General features: G+C 45.6%; 1 protein-coding gene and 1 long non-coding RNA gene across 2 annotated transcripts in view; one reads left to right on the plus strand and one right to left on the minus strand.

Annotated features, from left to right (window-relative positions):
- The window catches only part of Cacnb4 (calcium voltage-gated channel auxiliary subunit beta 4), a 267,754-nt gene that overhangs the window by 197,589 nt on the left and 48,223 nt on the right, over window positions 1–21,942 (minus strand). The window lies entirely within an intron of this gene.
- Window positions 3,706–6,582, plus strand: LOC131909145 (uncharacterized). Its single transcript, XR_009378784.1, has 2 exons — window positions 3,706–3,927; window positions 6,459–6,582. It is a non-coding gene; the product is annotated as an uncharacterized LOC131909145 (long non-coding RNA).

Consider the following 21,942-nt stretch of genomic DNA (forward strand, 5'->3'; position numbering starts at 1 on the left):
TATATATGTATTTAAACTGTGCAGGGCCTGACCGGTTTCCACCACCTCTGCTCTGCAGGCTGGGCGGTCAGCATTTCTCACCTGAATCACAGCGGCAGCCTCCTCATCACTCACTCCCCTCCTGCCCACTCTTTGACCCTCAAGGATAGTCTCAATTCAGCAGCCGGGGTGGCGCGTTAAAACAACAGAGAACATATAGTTCCTCTGCTCAAATCCCACAACGGCTCCCCTCTTCACCCCCAGTCGGTGCTCTGCCCGCTTTCACCCCTCAAATGTACCAGGCACCATGCTACTTCAGGACCCACTTCCGTTTGCAATGCTCCAGAGTCACTCGCCTGCCCTGCCTCACTCCCTCAATGTCTACACCTCAGCGTCACCTTCCTACTGGGGTCTTTCCCCCAGCGAGATTTAAAATGACACATCAAAACACATTCTAACATGAAATGTGCATTTCTGACAGCTTATTTTTGTTGTTGTTGTTGGGTTTTTGTTGTTGTTTTAAGCATAATTCTTTATTGATTCTTTGGAAATTTCACATCATGCACGCCAATCTCATTCAACTCCCAGTTCCTCCATATCCACCTCTTACCCCTGCAGTATACCCCCCAAAAAAAAATTAAAAACAAATAAACAAACAAAAAACCCACCTTAAGCCTCCATCTTTCCAGTACCTCTTCATTCATCCTAGTCTGAGTTCCACTGGCAACTGTGGTGTGTCTGTCACATAGTACACCCTCTTGTCCAATCAGCCCCACCAGCAAAACGTTCATTGCAACGAGTCACTGCTCTGGTTCAAGGCCTCTGGTTTCTGGTACATCATTATCACTGGGCCCTCACTGAAACTCCTCTTGGATATCCTGTTGTTACCCCAGTCATGGGGATCCTGTGACTATCCTTCTGCAGGACCAGTCCCTTCACGCACCCAAGCAGGTCATAGATCGGCAGATGTTAGGGTGGGGCAACCCAAGGCCCATGATGTGGGTCTGGGTGGTAGCTGAGCTGGTTGGTCCAGGCCATTGGGACCACCCCCTCAGACAAGGGGCAGAGCCAGCTCTCCTACACCCATGGTAAGGGGATGGGGGCATCTCCCCCAAGTGCTGGGGTCAGCTCTGACTTAGCTTATTTTTTAAATCCCAATGAAGGCATGGATTTCCCACTGCTAATCCCAAGCACTTTGACTAGTTCCTGGCATATAGTAGGAACTCACTAAATAGAAGTTGTGAGTGAATGAATGAAAAAAAAAAATGAATGTGAATACTAACATTTTCCACAGTAAACAGTCATTGGATGGTTTCCACATACCAGGTATTATTAAGCACTTACATATGTTAATTGATTTAAGCCTCTAAACCCGCTTAGAAGCTGAGTTCACTTCCTTGTTTCATATGAAAAGACATAGAGAGAAGGTAATTGAGCAAATTGTCATAGGAATACAATTCTTCAGTAGTCATTTTAAGTCTATACGTAACATCCTGCAGCATAGACTCTCAACTACTGGAAAACTCTAAGTATCATTCTTTAATAAATAACCCTCAAGAGAAACCACACCCCCAATCTGTTAGGGAACAAATGCTACTCCAACAGAGATGAACTCATGGTGTCTTGTGGGAGCCCATTTTCAGGTTCCTCATGGCTTTACCCAGCAGGTCTGCATAGAGAGGATGATTAGGACCACGGGCCTGAGTGCAGGTGTCTGAGATGGTCTGCACTTGGCTGTGCTGGGGGAGGAGGTCTTTTGCTCCACCCCTTGGCGTCTCTATAAAAACCCTGGGGCAGAGACAGTCAGGGCTTGTTGGAATAGGTTTCGGGCCCTTTTGAGGCTATCCTTTATTTTCTATCTGTTTATCTCCACACTCTAAATCCTTCTATCTAATATTTCCTGCTGCTCGCACTCAAGAAAACTCTGGGGAACTGTGGAGTTGGTAGGTAAATGCCCCGCAGTGCCTCGTGATTTGGGGGCCACAAAAGGACTACAGATGAATGTCACAAAGAGAAAGCATCAGAGATGTGGCAATCATTTGGCTAGCAGGTGCACTCACGGCACAACTAATAACTACCCACCCAGTGTTCCCACCACCCAGCAGTTACCAGCCCTGAGACCTGGGTGAGGAATACCTCAGACAACGCTCCATCTAATGGAAACAAAAACAGTCAGATAATTCTCTAACGGAAAATCAAATCTTGACAGGCAATGACCAGAAAACCCCTGAGAAGGGCTACAATATAGGGGGTTGGTCCCCTTTTATTGTTTTTCCATTTTGATGCGCTTCCTGCCTCTTCCTCTGTCAGCCCACCTCAGGGAAAGTTGCCAGCAAGTCCATGTACTCCCTCAGGAAACTCCACAGAAGACCCAGCCAAACCAATAACTGCCATGAAAAATCAAAACCAGTTGCTCCTGTCTCATCTAGCCATTTTCTCAGTGCTGGGGGGGTCTGCCTTCCCCAACCTCCCCAGATAAAGATCTTTATAACATTTCAGGGCATGTGGGCCTCATCAGTACTGACATCCGAATTCAATTTTAGGTGAGAGGTTGACCTCCTTTTCCCACAGGACAACACAAGCCAAAGCAAAGACATCTGAGCAAAGACATGAAGGAAGGGCAGTGGGAGAGAAGAGCGGGTGAGGAGCAGCCTATTTCCACAGTGCTGAAAGCCACAGGTTAGAACTGGGAATTCCAGGAGTCAGGCTGGAATAGCTGCATTGAGAAATTAAAACCATTCAAGACATGCAGATGGAACATAGGGCAGCATTTTACTGTGGCCCAGATTTTTATGTGTCCTGCAGGAGTTTGTGTGCATTCTGTTGACACCCAACAGTGTCTCCCTTTGAGACTACGGACAGGCACAAGCCAGGTCCTGTGCCTAACTGGTTCTACTGTAGCCTATAGACCAATCGCTCCGTGGCTGCACCTTTGAATACCTAACCATGGCAAAATACTATAAACAGGATGGCTTACACAACAGCAATTTATACACTCAATATATTAATATACCCAATATATGTGACCATGTCACTTGTATTTGCTTTCCTGTGAAAGAAACTGAGAACTATTTCATTTGTTCTCTTTGGCACTGGACCAAGACTGAAACTAGGGAACAACCATTTGGTCAAAAGCACTTTGTGTCACCAACGTGGTGACCAGCTTTCACTGAACTTTGCAGAAATCTCAAGGAAAGGAAGAATGGAGCTTTGCATCTAGTGTTTAAATGCAGGAGTTCACCCGAGTGGATGCCAGGAGCAAAATGACAAATCCATAAAAATGTCCCAGCCATTCCTGTTGTATACAAATGCTAGTGAAGGAAAAGGAAGGAAGGATCTGGTCAAGATGCTTCGTGGAGGATGTTGCAGCTACGGAACTTTGAAGGTGGGAAAATCCAAGTAGCTTGGAACTTTCTGTCCAGACAAGACCAAGACCAAAAAGATGGACTGTGGTAGTCACACAAAAGCAAAGACGTTACAGACTGTGACATGCCACCTCACTCCACAGTCACATGCTGGAGACTCTTACGGCTGAACCTGAAATGTCAGTAGAGACTCATGATTTGGATGCTAGAGTGGTCCCAGCTTGGGGCACAATTTTAAAAGCTGTGGAGCCTTTTGGAAGGACCTAAGTGGTAGAACTACATCTCTAGGGACAGCCTTTAGAATGTTACAACCTCATCTAGCTCTTCCTACTTCCTCTCTGTTGCCATGTGAACCAGCCACTCCTTGATGCTTCCACCACCATGAACTCTACATGCCTTTCCTGCCATGGTGGACTGAAATCCTTAGAAACCAGAAGCCAGAATAAACCGTCCTCCAGAAGTGGTTCCTGCCAGGTATTGTCTGTCATGAGAAAACAAAAATAATAAATACAAAGTCCTCTGACGCAATGGACTTAGAAGTGAGGCCTCTGGAAGATAACTGGATTAAAATGACTAAGAAAAGGTGGGTACTTGGAATTAGACCTCCTAAGGCGAGAAACAGACTAGAACCTGCCATCTCTACCATGTGAGGACAAGCAGATGAGCATGGGCCTGCAAACCACAGAGAGGATCTGCTACAATCTGAATGTTTCCTCTTAGAAACGCATATCAAACATGGTTCCATGGACAGTGAATTCATAAATAGGGTTTTTGGCTTCTTTATTTTTTGACTGTTTAAGTTTGGGGTTTGGGGGGGGGAGTGGAAATGTGGTGATGTATTGTGTCCTCCAATATACTGTGTCTCCCAATAAAATTTGCCTGGAGATCAGAGGAAAAAGCCAGCCACTATATAGAAGTCAGACAATAGTAGCACACACCTTTAGTCCTATCACTTGGCAGGCAGGGATCTGTCTGGATCTCTGTGTGTTCAAGGCCACACTGGAAACAGAGCCAGGTGTGGTGGAACACACCTTAAATTCCAACACTAGGTAACCACGGAGATCTGGAGGTCTGTACAAACAGACAGGAAGTGACAGAGCTAGGCAGGAAGAGGAGGTGATGCAGTTGGACAGAGAGAGCAAATCATATGGCAGAACAGCAAGGCATATTGGCATGGGTAGGCAGGAAGTAGCTCACTTTTGGAAGCTGTGGAGTTGGTGAGGTGAGGTTAACTGTGGTTTTCCCTATTTCCCTGATTTCTAAGGTTTTCACCCCTACATCTGGCTCCATGTTTTTTATTTAATAAGACAGTTTAGAAATTCATCTACAGGGGTTTGTTGTTGTTTGTTTGTTTTAATTACACTAAAATTCTAACCCCCAAGATAATTGTGTTCAGAAATGAAGCCTTTGTAAGGTGATCAGGTCATGGGTGGGGGTAGACCTTGTGATAGGATTAATGCATTTATTTAAAAGAGGCCTGAGTAAGATCCCCACCTCTTCTAACAAATGAGGGCAGCATGAGGGGCACATCTGTAAACCAGAAAGTTGACCTCCACCAGACACTGAATCCACCAGCACTTTGATCTTGGATTGTTGTGGAATATTATTTTAACTAGGTGAAGACGTGTTACATATGTTTATGCTGCAGAATATTACTCTAACTGTATAAAGGTGTGTTACATTTGTCTCTGCTGCATTCCTTTAATTATGTAAAGATGTGTTGCTGTTTCCTCTTGCCTGCCTAAGGCACCTGATTGGTGTAATAAAAAGCTGAATGGCCAATAGCTAGGCAGGAGAGGGATAGACAGGGCTGCAGGGCAGAGAGAATAAGTAGGAGAAGGAATCTGTGCTGGAGAGGAGGAGGAGCAGATAACGAGGGAGAAAGAGAAGGACACACCCAGGGCCAAAAGCTAGGCATCCACCAGACAGACAGACATGAGAAGCAGTGAAAGCAAGACATACAGAGAGAAAGAAAGGTAAAAAGCACTGAGCCAAGACATAGATGGAGAGAAACTGGTTCTAAGAGCTAGCAAGAAATAAGAGCTAAGATAAAGCTGAACATTCAAAACTTAAGTCTCTGTGTCATGATTTGGGAGCTGGTTGGTGACCCGAAAGAAAGCTTGATGCCTTGGATTTCTTAGCCTCCATGGGTTTATAAAGTCCTGTGGTTCAGGTTGCCCTGGTTATAGTATTTTGTCTAGTATAGATGCTGCCATGTGGTTACTAGTGTTCATGCTGATAAAGATTTATAATGAAAAGGAGCAAACCGAGCAGAGTAAATTACAAAATGAAAATTTTGAAGAGAAAAGGAGCACCACGAAGTAGAATGGAGCTAAATCCTATGTTCAAGGAGATAAACTGATGAAGAAATGAAATAAAGGGAGTGGTGACCTCAGGGCAAGATCCCACCAGCTAAGTTTTCAACTTGTGAAAAGGAACTAAAGAAAAGCTTAGATCCGGGTGTGGTAGGCAATCCCAGCACTGAGAAGGCAGAGGCTGGCAGATCTCTGAGTTTGAGGCCAGCCTGATCTACAGAGCAAGTTTCAGGGAAGCCAAGCTTAGATAATGAAGGACAGAAATCTGGTGAAGATATAATTGAACAAGGGGGCCATGTTCTAGCCCCAGAAAGCAGCAGAACTTGGCAGCTTTGGTCATGTGGCTCTTGGTTTAGAGTTAAGGATAGAAGAAAGGAGTTATTGAATAAAGCTGCTGAGGCCAGGCTGTGTCAGGGTGTCCCTGAATGGAGACCTAGTAGAGAGACTATTTCATGAATAGCTGTGAAGCTGAAGCCTGTATTGCCTTGGAGACCCCAAGATGAGAGGCCAGAGTCATGGGATATGTGCAAGGAGAACTGCTAATAGGGAATGGAACCAACCCAAGAGAAAGAAGTGTGTTGCAGTCAACAAAGCTAAACGGAGCTGAAGATGTGGAGAGTGTTTTGACATTAGACATGAAGATGCAGAGTTTGGAGTTTGGCCAGCTGGTTTTCAGTCTTGCTTTGGTCCAGTATTTCCTTGTTATGCTCCCTTCCCTATGTTTTAGAATGGTAATGTATATCCTGTGCCATTATATATTGGAAGTAGGTGATCTGATTTTTTATTTTGATTTTTACAGGTGATTACAGTTAAGAAATTGCATGAATCTCAGAAGAGACTTTGAACTTTGGACTTTAAAACATTGTTGAGACTGTGACAGACTATGGGGACTTTTGAAGTTGGATTAAATGAATTTTGCATTATATTACTACAAGCTTATGGGGGTCAGGGAGTAGAATGTGGTAGTTTGAATGTAATTGGCCCCCATAATCTCATAGGGAGTGGCACTATTAGGAGGTGTGACTTTGTTGGAGTGGGTGTAGCCTAGTTGGAAGAAGGGTGTCACTGTGTGGGGGAGGCTTTGAGGTTTCCGATGCTCAGGATACCAGCTGGTGTGTCAGTCAACTTCCTGTTGCCTGCAAGATGTAGGACTCTCAGCTACTCCAGCACATCTGCCTGCACGCTGCCATGCCCCGCCATGATGATAATGGACTGAACCTCTGAAACCGTAAGCAAGCCCCTTCAATTAATTATTTTCTTTATAAGAGTTGCCATGATCATGGTGTCTCTTCACAGCAATAGAAGCCCAAACTAAGATACCCACAGATCACTAGGGAGTAATGTTAAATACACAGTGGCCTCTCCTCAAAGGAGAAGATAAAATACGTTTTTCTGCCCAGAAATCTGGGAGTGAATATTGTTAATGACCCAGTGACCTTTCTGCTATCTGTGGTGGCAGACCTCACACAAATCTCCCAGAATGTTTACTCCAGACTCTCCCTCCATAGCTCCCAGTTAACAGCTCAGACCCTTAGGAGAATGTCAATGTACTTTATAGCTGGCTGACCTCTATGCTATCTCAGTCAGAGTCCACACTAGATTCTAGGGCCTTTAGCTATCGAACCCACCCTGTGGTCACATGTACTTTGTAAAGGAGTTTCTATGTTGTCACACCTCAAGCTTTATTGTGCAGCTGGAATCGGAATGACTGTTGCCTGGAAATGTTTTTCCCAATTTGTACTGTTTTGAATATGCTGACAATGAACCTCCCCTCCTGGCATCAGACTCCCCAAGTCTGACCCAGGTTGACAAAATCAATCTGAACTGAGTTTTCTTTCTCACCTTTTCACAGTTTGCTTCCCTATCTCATTGGACCACAATTTTAACATCTTAATGAGTTCTTAATGGAGGCAGGAGGATCTGAAGTTCAAGGGCATCCCCAGCTGCATAAAGAGTTCAAGGCCAGCACAGGCTAAACAAGACTCAATAAATGAACTTAGTAATTTTAAAAAGGTTTTTAATTTCTACTGGAAGGCTAACAAATGGTCAAACAATATTAGCTAACAGTGATCTTGCTAATCATGTACTAGTTCATTTGATCTCACAGCACTAGAGGGGATCCATTATTCTACCCCTGTTCAGGCAGCAAAGCTTAACCAAGGTACACAGTTAACAGAAAGTATTTAAACATCATGTTTAGGTTCGAGGCACTATCCAATTTCTTTAAGTCCTAGGTACGCAGCTTTATAGGGCTGGCCCAGCTTTTCCTGTCATCCTGGAATCTTGCTCAATAAACCTTGGTGTGAACTAAATCAGCTTAGACATCGTGTAGGCATTTGCCAACCTTTCTTCACTGGACCCAGCCCAGTAGTGTCATCTGTCTGGATAATCAGGGCACTGGCTGCTGTGTGAGGAGTCAGGATTGCCTAAACAGGCTGTGTGAGCTTCATTGGCAGCAAATAAATTAAGTACACTGGATTGTTGTATGTTTATTCATTCAGTCTTTACACAGCCTCAAACCGTTCCCACACGCACAGCAAGGCTGTGAAGAGCTAGCCTCCTGCTTGTATGTTGGCCTCCCGGTACTCTCTCCGGCCTCCACACAATCTGTGGTTCAGTAAATTCCACAGTCCAAGATTGCAACTACATAAATCCACACCACTCCTGTTAACTACTAAAGGGAGTTTTGATCCAAAAAAAAAAAACATTTGAAGGATTGAGTCCATTTACCAAACGTCCAACTGTTACTGCTGTTGTGTAGGTGACATTGGGAGACCGCCCTAAGACATTGCACAACAACCCTGTTTAAAAGACCGGAGGGGTGTTTATTATGAGGAAGATTATACTTCTAAAGTATTTTCAGGTGAAAAATATTCACTAAGTACAATATTATAATTCTTAATTATACCTCAGAATATGCTCTGAAGACTTATAAGCACCATGGACTTGTGGTATTGTATGGCTGATGGGTTTGTAATGAGCCCCAAGGGGAAAATTATCCAACTAGAAACATGCTTTTCTTTTTATGGTTTTTTTGTTTTTTGTTTTTTGTTTTTTTGGTTTTTCGAGACAGGGTTTCTCTGTATAGCTTTGCGCCTTTCCTGGAACTCACTTGGTAGCCCAGGCTGGCCTCAAACTCACAGAGATCCGTCTGGCTCTGCCTCCCGAGTGCTAGGATTAAAGGCCACCACCGCCCAGCTCTTTTTATGTTTTAAGGATAAGGAAAGGTAGACTGAGGCCTTGAAAAGCACACACAATCTAAGAAACATTCTTACCGTATTGAAAATTTGCAAAATTAAAAACCAAATAGTTTATAAGAACCAGTGCTGATTATTTTTATTTATGTTTGTTTGTCTGTTTTTGAGACAAGAGTTTTGACATGTAGACCATTTCTCCAAATGTAGCTGATGGCATGCAACTCACTTCTTAAAGCATGAAGCCTTTAGCTAATTTTTTCAAAAATATCTATTTGCTAGGAAACAGTCTCAGGTTTATGGTGTGATCTCTGGCTTCCATCCTGTCTGGTGAAATTACAAGATTTCCCCAATGGCTGCCTTTCCCTGGCAAGCAGGGCTGTGCTCACGTTTCTAATGGGCTGCCCAGCAAGAGCAGCTAAACTCTCATGAATCATTCCCAGGACACCAGATGGGATTAGGAGGCTGACAAGACCATCAGGCTTGTCCAATCCTTCTGGCTCGGGCGTCTCCTGCGACCAGCTCGGAGAGGGCATTGGCTCCACATAGGACAACCAAGCCTACATAGAAAAGGAATGAGTTGTCGTGATGGGGAACTGGGGACGCAGAAGGCCTGAAGGAGGCCTGGAGTGAGCTTCATCCAGCCTGGGGGGGCATCTGGGGAAGAGTCATCTCTGCCTCCTCCTGCCCCAGAGCAAGGACAAGGCTTAAAACAATAGTACCAACCACCCCAAAAACATTCCAACATTGAGGGCCTCACTAGAGCGGTCTCTACAGAAGCAAAAGGATGGTTCTGGCCTTCTCCTCAAGAAACATGAACTCTTGTGGGAACAAGGAAGGCAATACACAGGTAAACAAAATCACTACCACCCTCACCATCATCCTCGCCATCACCATCACCGTAGTCAAGGTCATGTCTCAAAAGAACAGCAAATGCTTGTATGTGCTTACCAAGCAGGAGACACCATGCTGAGTACTGTGCTGTGCTGACTCATTTATCCAGCAACAGTTTCTACTATTACATCCTTGGCATACAGGATGTAACTGAAGTTACTTCACCCAAAGCTTGTTTAGCAGGAACTTATGTTCCCTTTCAAAAAATAAATTCCCTTAGCAAAATGAGTGAGTCCAGGGTAGTTTAACAAATACTTTTTTGGGGGGGAGGGGGGTTCCTGGCTGTCCAGTCCTAGAACTCACTTTGTAGACCAGGTTAGCCTCGACCTCACAAAGATTCACCTACCTCTGCCTACCAAGTGCTGAGATTAAAGGCATGTACCACCATACCTGGCCACAAATGTTACAAAGATAAGGGAAGAGCTTTCCAGCACCTGGTGGGAAGCAGTAAAGAATTCAGAGGCTCAGAGGGAGCTACACCCACTCCAGAGAAAGGGGACAAGGAGAGGGCATGACTACACGCACTTGATGGGGAGGGCTGTATGGAGAGCCCCACCAGAATGGAGGTATGGCCTTCCGTCCAGAGATGAGGCATCTGAAGCGGGAGCGAAGCTCAGAGGCCAACACCGACCACCGCTCCCCTCCTGCTCTCTGGGCATTGCCCACCATAAGCAAAGCAGAGAGGAAGGAAGTCTGTTGACAGGGCCTCCGTTCAACCTCCCAACACTGACGAGGGAGAGACAGAAAGGGCTCAGGGTAGAGTGCCTAGGGTCCATGCCCAGCACCTCAAATGACAGGGTGTAGAGGGTGGAATGGATAGGAAAGCGGATGCCTGGGCAGTGTGGCCAAGGTCCACCCAGAGACTCCACAGCTGCTGCTTGTCAGGAACATCTGAGGTGCTTCCTGGGACTGAAGGCAGCAAACTGAATCCCCTAGTTGGTGAGAGAAGGTCCCTGCAGAGGTGACACTTCTGTTGTAGCCCGAGTAAGGAGGCAGCCAGACAAAGGCCATGCCATGCTGGAGGAACAGGCAGGGTAAAGGCCTTGAAGTGGTACCCTGCTTGGTCTACATCAAGTTGGGAAGTTCAGGACCCAAGTTAAGAGAGGAAGGAGAAAAATGATGGAAGAGGATGCTGACAACTGCTTTTACCGAGCAGAATAGTTTTGCCGATGAAAATTAAGGGTTCTTGTTCAATCATCCCTTTGGCATTGTGGACTAGCTGCCACCCTTACACATGACCTCACATTTGAGGACAGGCACTGAGGCTTTACCAGAACCTAGGACACCTACGGCCCCTCTGTCCATCGCCAACCTAGGGTGCACACAGGTCTCCTGAGGTCCCCAGCGCCTTTGAAGGTTCTACCCCACCAACGGCTGCCATGGAAGGCGAGAGGCAGATTCACTGTGAGCTGGATAAGTACCATTTCCAAAAAGGAAGCAGGCACCCAGGCTGATCATCTTTTTATCAATTCTCCTGCACAGACAGTGTTGCTGCAAAGGGTAAAGGAGGCAGACTTGGGTGGGAGGAGCCATATCCTCCTCTATTTAGGAAGTTCTAAATAACTTGATACAACGTTTAGCTAGCTCTTGTTGTGGGGGGCAGGGGACTGTGAGAAATTGAGTGAAACAAAGAACTGTGAACTTTTGCCCCATTACGAGAACCCCTCCCTCCCTCCCTCCCTCCCTCCCTCCCGCTCCCGTGAGGTCTCAAGTTTCTCTGAACAGGATTACTCAGACACTTCCTCTTCAGACAACAGGCATGCCGTTGCTTATTAAATAGATGTGGACGGCAGTGAGACAGTGGTACCAGCTTTTTTTCTTCTCAGTGTGTCTGGGTCACATGCTGTTTTTATTTCTTGATTCCTAACACCTGGCGAATAAAGTTCAACAGCTTCTTCTGTTGGGGAGAGAGGGACAGGGGGACAGAAAGACAGAAGGAGAGAGGAGAGGGAGGGGAGAGGGAGAAAGAGAGAGAGAGAGAGAGAGAGAGAGAGAGAGAGAGAGAGAGAGAGAGAGAGAGAGACACGTGAGCTCTCTTCTAAAACCTGCCAGACCTCAGAGCAGGATGGACTCAGAGTGGCTTTCTCATTATTATTAGTCTCCCAATAGGGCTGTTAAACTATCAGAATGCACAGGGATGGTCCATTTAAATTCCATTTCAAATTAAAATCTCAACAGAAGTCATACCTTGCAAAGTAGGTCTTACAAATACTTGGGCAGCTGAGACCCACAGGGGAAGGCGGGGCACTGACTGGGATTCAGACCGCAGCAATTAGCAGAGTGCTCCCAGTCTCCAGAGGACATGACCGGGTCTCCGGTGGTGGGTGATGGCAGTGAAGGGGTGAGGCCATGGTGCAGAGGAGTTAAGAGCAAGGCCAACCCTCAGTAAGAGCAAACCTCACTCTGGCCTCCCCTCTTTATTTTAAACCCTGTTGTCATAGTCAAGCAAGGTGGCTGACACCGGCAACCTCAGCCCAAGGTAGGCTGAAGCAGGGGGAGTACCAAAAGTCAGGGGCCAGCCTGGGCTACATAGTAAGTTCCAGGCCAGCCTGGGTGGCAGAGAGAGATCTTGTCTCAAAAACACAAAAGAGAAATAAACCCCGTTGGGTGTGTGTATGTAGACATGTGTGCAGGTGCCCACAGTGGCCAGAAGAATGCCTTAGATCCCCTGGAGCTGGAGTCATGGTGATTGTGAGCCGTCACGTGCGTGCTGGGAACTGAACTCCTGGACTTCTACAAGATCAGCCAGTGCTCTTAACTGCTGAGGCATCTCCCCACCCCACATGTTAGTTTTTACTTACTGTTTCCCATATCCATTAGTAGATGTAGCGTTTTTCATTTTTATTAAATAACCTATCCTTCTCTCTGCATACATTCCTTCTTCAGTCCCAAACAGGAATGCTCAAAATGTCTTAGTTACATGAACATGCACCTAAAATGGATTAGCACTATCCTTTCAGACAAACCACAAGAATGCCTAGAGCAAGTCACCAGACAATGCCCTCAGCCACGGATGAACTGAACACAGGGATAAGTGAAGGGCTGGCAAGATGGCTCAGTGGGTAAAATCACGGCGAGCAAGCCCGACAGCCTGAGTTCAATCCCCAGGTCCCACGCGGTGGGAGAAGAGAACTGAAAGCCTTCTGACCTCTACATGTGTGCCACGGCAAGTGTGCACACACATTCCCACACACACAGACGACTTAACTAGTTAAACAAAGAAAGCGCTAAAACTTCAAAGCAGCTGTTTTTAGAAGAATAAAGTGAATCCTTTAGATGTTTAAGCTAAATTAGAGCAGCGGGAGTAAAAGTGTTGAAGGTACACATGCTGGGTCTGTTGCAGCTCTACTCACAATAGCTGAGAGGTGAACACTCCTAACTGTCCGTCTACAAAACAGAAAGCTACACCTAGGCATAGAGTAGAATATTGTCCAACCTTTTAAAAGGAGGAAAGTCTGCAATGTGTAACTACGTGGATGGAACGGAGTACATTACGCTAATGTACGAAGTAAGCCAGTGACCAAAAGCTGACATCTACTATGCGAGTCCCTTATATACGGGTCCTGAAGCAGCCAGCCTCTTCTCGCCACAGCCCCCACTCCCCACCCCCACACTGGAGACCAAACCCAGGTCTTTGCTGGGCAAGCGTTCTGCCACAGAGCTAAATCCCCAATGGCTGCCGTCAAATTCTTAGATGCGGAACACTGAGCAATGGCCACCAAGATCTGGGGGGAGGGAGAGAGAACGCACTCAAGGGGTACAAAGGGTCAGTTTGGTAAGATGGAAAGGCAGAAAGATGTGCTGCACAGCCAAGCTCCTATGGTTGACACAGCCATGCCACACACCTAAAAGGTTTAAGCTGGTGACATTTGGGCCACATGCTTTTGATCACAATAAAATATTTGTAAGGACTGGGGATGTAGCCTACCATATGCAAAGACCCTGGCTCCCAGTACGAGTGCTGACAGGAAAATGAAATAGTAACCGTGATGAAGGGCAGATTTCAATGCAGAGATGAACCTCTAGCATCCGAGTTTCCAACCTGAACAAAGCTAATGCCAGGGCAGTACCCAGTCCGCCATACACTGTGGCTCATGCTGGGTCAGACTGCCCTGGTCGTGTAAAGCAGCTACCTTGAACTACAGCTTCAAAAAGGCAAGGATACCCTGGAGGAGGCGGCAAGAATATTGCAAGTTCAAAGCCAGCAGGAGCAACAACACAGTGAGCCCTTGTCTCCAAACAAAAAGCCAAAAGAGGGCTGGGTTGTAGTTCAGTGGTTAAGTGATTTCCTAGCACTTGAAAAGCCCTGGGTTCAGTTCTCAGTTGAAGTTGGAAGGACGAATCACCAGAACAGAACCCTTATTTGAGTGTTTCTGGCTCAAAAACATTTTGACAACCAGAGCCACAAGGTGGCACACTGACACCATATTGCATACTTACCAGGCTCGCTGCTGAGTGTGTGTGTATGTGTGTGTCTGTATCGTGTGTGTGTGTGTGTGTGTGTGCGCGTGTACGTTTGTATCTGTTTGTGTGTATATGTTTGTATCTATGTTTGTGTGTGTGTATGTTTGTATCTGTGTGTGTGTGTGTGTGTGTGTGTGTGTGTGTAGGTCTGTATCTATGTGTGTGTGTGTGTGTATCTATGTTTGTGTGTGCGTGTATGTTTGTATCTGTGTGTATATGTTTGTATCTATGTTTGTGTGTGTGTATGTTTGTATCTGTGTGTGTGTGTGTGTGTGTGTGTGTGTGTGTGTAGGTCTGTATCTATGTGTGTGTGTGTGTGTGTGTGTGTGTGTGTGTGTGTATCTATGTGTATGTGTGTGTGTGTCTGTATCTGTGCACTGGGGTGTAATCAGGCTCTCAAGTGCTTACTGGTAGAATCCTACTTACTCAGCTACTCTCTCAATCACATCTGACAGTCTTGGTTTGGGAAGGAATAATGACATTCTGTTCACTTGAGAGTGCTTAAGGTGGATGGTACGGTAATGCTGGTGTTATATTCTGTTCACTTCCTTGAGAGTGCTTAAGGTGAATGTCACAGCAATGCACATGTTATACCTGACAATACAACAAGGCTCTTTCTTTTGCACACAATTCAAGAATGTGCTTGGGAGGCATTCTGCTTCCCATTGACTTACGGACAGAATTGCAAAAAAAAAAAAAAAAAAAAAAAAAAAAAAAAAAAAAGATCCTGCTTGGGATCCCCGCTAAAGAAACATATCTGTGGACATTGGAGAGAAACCACCTCCACTTAAATCTTACTTCCTTCAATGCACACACATCTCCAGCCCTGACGGCCCTGACGGCCCTGACCTAGAGAATTTTGAGGCAAAAAAAAAAAAAAAAGCCAAGAAGTACATCCCAACACATTTTAAAGCATCCCACGAACAACCAAAGATGGTGACCTTCTCCAGTGATCTTTTGTTCTTTCGTTTTCACGTTGATGAGAAGCATCTGCTGTCACTCTTCCTGGTGACTTGAGGGAGAGAAAGGCCACTGCAGCCACAGCTCCCCTGAAACCTGAAGGCAAGAGGTGCTTCCCACCGGGATTTTCCTCTCCCACTTAGCTGAAGGTCCTAGTCACCCTGCAGTCCGCACATCAGCAGGTCTGCATCCCTGGCGCTGTCTGCTAACTGTTCCAGCAGGGAGCTGGCAGAGCCCCAGCCTGCAGGAAACACAGAACCAGGCTTCAGCAGCTGGATGCAAAAGGCAATGACCTCCCCGAGAGCCTGGGACAAAGTGCAGGGCCCAGGGAATCTGTTCAGCATTTACATTGGCCAGGAAAACGAGGGAGGAGGAGAGGGCCCCCTAAAGCAGTGATCTACCATGTTGTGTTTGCGAGTGGGAGGTGGGAGGGCTGGTAGTTTTCATAAAGCCTGCTGGTGGCAAAGTTCCCAAATTCTTCAAAGCATCCAGGATACTGGACTGTGGTCGGAACACAGGACAAAAAGCCTTGTAAGGCAAGGGGCTCTGAGCTGGTGATGCTGGGGTTGCTAACTCTCACGCCAGGTCAAACAGACCTCCCAGACCCTTCCCAAGTTTTGCAGCTTGCCTTTGGCCCAAGCAGCCTCCTTCAGACTGCAGAGTTCCACTTTTAGCTTCTGTTAATGGCAAACTGGGGCTTGAGTGACAGCTGACCAGAAGTGGCAGTATGGTCTGATTGCAGATAATGAGTGTGCTCAGCAGAGCTGATGAGCGTTTAGGTGACTCAGGCATGTAAGTTGGTAGGGAAGGGGGAGGTGTGAAGGACCAGCTGGAGGGACCAAAGAAAGGCTTGTCCTTGTCCAGCTGGCCATTCCCCCATGGCCTGGCATCTTTTGGAACAGCTCATTAGCAGCGGGGGCCAGCATGGGTTTCTTTTTGAATGCCAGGATCTCAGAAGACACGGGCAACGGGAGCAGGCTGTGCTGTGGGCTTGGTCCCTTCCAAAGACACACACAAAACCATCCAGGAGAGGGCAAGTGACTGGTGTCCTCAGATGGGAAGAATGGGCTAGTGCTGGTCTTGGCTAAAGTCATCCCATATGTGGCACAAAGCGACAGTGAGCTCAGACAGATGCCTCCAACCCAGGGCACTCTCGGGGGCAGAAACTCCCTTCCCAGGCCTGGAGGTCTCCACCCGAGAGCACGAGTTCCCCATTGTTCTCTGATTCTGCTGTCTCAATGACCAGGGCTCCGGACGGGCGTGGAAGAAAGTGAACACCTAACCCAGAACCCAGGTCATTCCTTATTTATATGAGGTAATCTATAAACTGATATTTCCTTGTATTTAAAAAAAAAAAAAAAAAGCATAGCTTTCTGATTCTATTTACAAATTTTATTATGACCCAGGCTGGACCCAGTCTTTGTCAAGAGCCTCTAAGTTTTATTTTTTGTTTGTTTTAGACAGTGTGTTGCTATGTAGCCCAGGCTAGCATAAAACTCATAGTTTTTCTTCTTCAGCCTGTTGTCTGCCAGCGTTATAGGTTATACCCAAAACAATTCTGCTCTATTCACTTGCCAAAATACACACAGAGTCCTGGAATGTTCTTGTTCTCACATAGGCCTTTTCTTTCTTACCTTCTAGCTACATTGTTCTCTCTGTGGTGGTAAGAACTGTTTCATGATCCTTTTACCTTCTTCTTTGGAGGGCTTCATTATGTATCCCAGGCTGTGCTTAAACTGGCAATCCTCCTGCCTCAGCCTCCTAAGTATGGGATAAAAGGTGAGTGCTACTATACCCTGTCTTTTTTTAAAATCTCTTAATAAAAATTCCTGGTTGATCACTCTGAGCATGTGCTCCAGCCTGGGCCTGGGACATGCCCAAGGCCTCTGAGGTGAAGGCTTTGTCTCCAGGTTAGCATTATGGGAAGGCGGTAAAACCTGGAGGTCGGGGTATCTAGTAGAGAGGTCCTTAGATAACTGGGGCCATGCCCTCAAAGAGAACTAGGAATACAGACTCTTTCCTCTTTCTCTTTTGTTCCTGGTTCATGCACAACATAAGCACCATGAGCTTCCACCATGATTAACTGTGTTGCCAAAAGCCTCCGGGCAGTGGGGCCAATTATCACAGGCTGGAACTTCCGAAACTGTGAACCAAAATCATCCTTTCTCTTTGGAAGTTAATTTTCTTGTGGTTTGGTTTTTTTTTTTTTGGGGGGGGAGGGGGGAGGGGGGTTGTTTGTTTGTTTGTTGAGACAGGGTTTCTCTGTGTAGCCCTGGCTGTCCTGGAACTCACTCTGTACACCACGCTGCCCTTGAACTGCCTCTGCCTCCCAAGTGCTGGGATTAAAGGCATGCACCACCACTGCCTGGCTGTGGGTTGTTGTTGTTGTTGTTGTTGTTGTTGTTGTTGTTATGGTAACAGGAAGCTGACTAACAGCATAGCAAGCGTGCAGGGCAAGGGATGGGGTGGGATCAGCACAGCACGTAAAAAGGCAGGAATCCCTCAGGAGCCTGCAACAAACAGTAAAGCTCTCAGGAAGCCCAACAAGTCCTCAGAAACGAAGTCAAAGACGGGCGATGAGCAATGAGCCGGAACATAAACAAGCAACAATTTGTTTTCCCAAAGAATTTGAAGTAAGGATGACAGAGTGAACACCCTTTATGACAATATGTACCTTTTGTACACGTGGGTCAGAAGCTGTTCACAGACTAAAGCCCCTTAGTTGTATTTAGCACAATTAATATGCTTTGTATTAAAGAGCACAAATTCAGACTCCACACTATCGCCACAAAAATTTTCCCAGCCCTAATTTCACTATAGCTAAGTGGGAAACCTCCTTTACAGGTTATTCTGAATAAATGAGATTTTTTTTTCAAGCATCAAAAACACCAAGACGGCTAACCCACACAGTAGTTTACAAGTATAATTCTATACATTTGCTGTCTCAGAAACTTGCTGATTCTCCTGCTGTTTGACTCCTGTGTAAGCAACTCAACAACAGCTAGAATCATTACATTTAGAAACCGCCATCATGCACGCTCCCCGGATAAGAGCCAAAGACATGCTGCCATGTCCACCAAGCCCAGACATTCCCTTACGGTAATTACATTCAAAATGTTTTTTTTTTTTTCAAGATTAATGAAACATTAAGGCCTTCCCTAAAAATATAACCCTCTGTTCACACGCAAACATTCATGCTCAGTACCAAATGGTGGTAATTAGCCCTGGCTTGTGCTTCCTATGAAACAAATTGGCTTTCTCATAATAATCTCCTAGCGAGATGTCCACATAAACGGAACTGTGTTCTGACCCAACCCCTCTACTGTCCACCTCAGGAAAGCACTCAGCATCTGTAACTATGGGGCAACAGTTGCAACCCTTGAACTTAACCTTCTCCGGGGCTTCTGTGATAAACCAGAACAGAGTCCAGAATAAGCACAGCAAGGATTTCAACCTCCAAAGAGCCTATTGAGTTTCCTGGAACAAACTCAGCACTCAGCATAATAAAGCCAGGCACTAAGAAAGATGGATAAGTTTTCCTGTTCCCTTTAGCTAGTCCCAAAGGATTAATTTTCCCCCTTGGGAATTATTTGCAGAAGGTTCCTGTGCTTAGAGACAGGGCTTGATTTTTATGCTTGAGAGTCTGTTTAATAAAGCATAAATTTATAGGTCATAGTATTTTTTGATGCATAAATGGAGTACTCAAAGGAAACACTTATAAAATAAAATAAAGGGAAATCCTTAATGTGGACGATATATTTCCCACAAGTGATTACATCCAGTTAAAAATTAATTATAATACAAGAATGGTGAGAAACATAGAAGGCAGGTGGCAACTAGCCAGGCCTGGACTGAAAGAGCCAGGCTGCTGGCTAGGGGACAGTCTACTACAATCATGACCATGAAAGGTCTGGGTTTGATGAGAGGCTAGGGCAAGGAGAAACACAACAGAATCAGCCCTGGCCAGAAGACCTAGACATTTCACCTCTGGAAATAACCCTCCCACCTCAGTAAGCATGATTTTACCAAAAAGGATTCCATCTAAAAACAGCTTTGGGTACAACTTCTCTCAGGAGAGACTTTACATGTGATTGAAAGATAGTATTTTCTCCAACAGCATTGGAAGGCGTATCCAGTTGATAGGAGGCCAAGCACCAGCATCAGTCCCAACTCACCCAATTAGGAGGGACCAGTCCTCCCTCTTGTGGGGTATTCATCAGAGAAGACTGTTCAGACATGGGTTTAAGCCAACAGAAAGTCTTTATTAGGCAGCCGGCAACTACACTGGGTGTTTGGGATCCCAGTGTAGCCTAGAGCCTTTCTCAGGGTGAGCTTTTGAGCACAAAAACTCTATCTTGGGTTGACACACTTTAGTTAACAAGATCAGTTGGCCAGAAGTGGAACTAGGGAATCCAAAAGGCAAGGTTAGTACAGTGAGAGACTTTCCCAGAACTATGGACTTTGATGGATTAGGTCTTTGTCCTGGCAGAGTTTTAGAGTCTGAATGGTTACTTCCATCATGGAGTCACTTGTACTAAGGTCTGGGGACTTAATAAGGTCTGGAGCCCTGTTATACCCTTTCACTCACTTTTTCAGAGCTGGGAATGATGCCCAGCCTGTGGGAAGTATCTAAGAAATACTACTTGGAGGCCTGAACGAGAGAGTAAACTATACAGTCTGGTCAATCCACCTCTTTGCTGGGCAGACCTCAGTCCAGCGGCAGGGCTAAGCAAAGCAGACTCTTGTTTTAGAAGCCTGGTGATGACTAGAAGATTCAAGCCTCCATAAAATTCCAAACCACTGGCCATGAGGATGGAAAGATGACCATAATGCCAATTTAGGTCACCCTAACTCCTCTGGTGTCACCAGCAAGGTCTCATACAGAATCCCTTTCCTCTCCCTTGTAGCCTAAGAACACTTTCCATTTCACTGAATTTCACCCAGCACCCCCACCACCACCACCACCACCAAGGCTCTTCTCTCCATTTATGGTTTTGTAGGGAATGGGTTTCTCTGAACCCTAATTCTCCACTTCTCCAGGTTCCTGCAGACCCCGCCATGCAGTGTTTGGAGCCAGACTGGATGAGAGGTCCAAGAGCCAGTGTGGCCGTTCCACTGACCTGAATCATCAGCTGCATTTACTACATTATTTACTGTTCATCTGTGTGGCCATCTGCCGATAGCAATCATTAGGAAATGATCAAGAGTCCCCTTCCGGATGAAAATGTTGTGATTTTTTTTTTAACATTTATAATTACAATTAAAAGAGCATGGGCTTGGAGTATAGCTGGATGGCAGAGCACTTGTCTGGCATAATGGGGCCCTGAGTTCCCAGTACCACAATGCAAGAACAGAAAAGAAGTATGTCCATGAGCATGTCTATAGAGACATACGTGTATATACACATGCACACACATATACTTGGGGTCTTTTTTTTTACATATTTGTATAAAATATCTATAATTCACTTGCTTCTAATCCATTTTTTCAAACACTAACCTGTATCTACTTTTCAAGAATTAAATTATATGTGTGTTGGGGGGGGCTGTTTCTGTTTTGTTTGTTTTTCAAGACAGGGTTGCTCTGATTATCCCTAGCTGTCCTGGAACTGGCTCTGTATGTAAATCAGGCTGGCCTCCAACTCAGAGATCGGCCTCCTGAGAGCTGGGATTAAAGGTGTGAGCAACTATACCCAGCTTTTAAATTGCTAAATTAAAATGGCTTCCTCTTTTCTAGGACAGTGGATTCAATGTAGTCAATTAAAAATATAATTATATGGAAAAATCATAATAAATACTGACACAAAAATATAGTGGGTGGGCTGGTGATTTAGCCAAGGGGAACAGTACTGCCTAGCGCGCACGATGCCCTGAGCTTGATCTCCGGCACTGCAAAACTAAACAAAACTTCTGCCTTTGAACCATGTGTGACAGCTAAGATTACGTCACATCAAAGACAGTAAGGGAAAGAGATGGTCTTGGAGAGGTAGGATGACCTGGAGTGGGTGGAGAGGAAGGAAAACAGGAAGCAGAAGCAACCAGTCCTGACACACGTAACTAAATGCTACGAACTATATAGTGTTCATAGCATCGCAGTTCACATTCGCCAAAGAAGAGATAATCCAGGTGTCCATTGGCAGGTGAATGGGCACAGAACATGCAATTTGTACACATAGGGAAGGAATATTATTCGGCCTCTCAAAGAAAAGAACCCCTGTCACGTTCTACAGCACTGACAAACTGTGAGGACATTGCACTAAGTGAAATAAGCCAGGCATAAAAACACAAATACTGTTACAACTGCACTCATCAGCAGTCTCTAGAGCAACTAATTCACAGAGAGAAAGTAAAACAGAGGTTGTTAAGGCTTGGGAGGAGGAAGGCATGAAGGGTCGTGTCTGGACAGGGACAGTTTCCAGAGTTCTAGAGATAAAGAGGAGATGGCGCACAATGTAAATGTACTTGGTGAATTATAACTAATATTATATATATTTTACTACAATTCCTTTCAAGGTAAGACCCAGAGTGGAGTCTGCCAATTTCCAGGTAACTTTCCATTCCTCTCCTTTGCACAGCTCCCAACTCAGAAAGCTGGCACACTCGAGGATTCAACAAACACTCCAAGACTCACTGAAGAGTAAAAACACACAGGTAAGGAAGAGCTAGACCAGGTTTTCCCCCAGCTTTGGGACAAAATTTCAAATATAGAGGATAAAAAGTTCTGGTAAATGGACTGTAGCCAGGTGAGGTGGTGCACACCTTTAATCTCAGC

Source organism: Peromyscus eremicus, chromosome 4 (genome assembly GCF_949786415.1).
Source record: "Peromyscus eremicus chromosome 4, PerEre_H2_v1, whole genome shotgun sequence".
NCBI lineage: Eukaryota > Metazoa > Chordata > Mammalia > Rodentia > Cricetidae > Peromyscus > Peromyscus eremicus.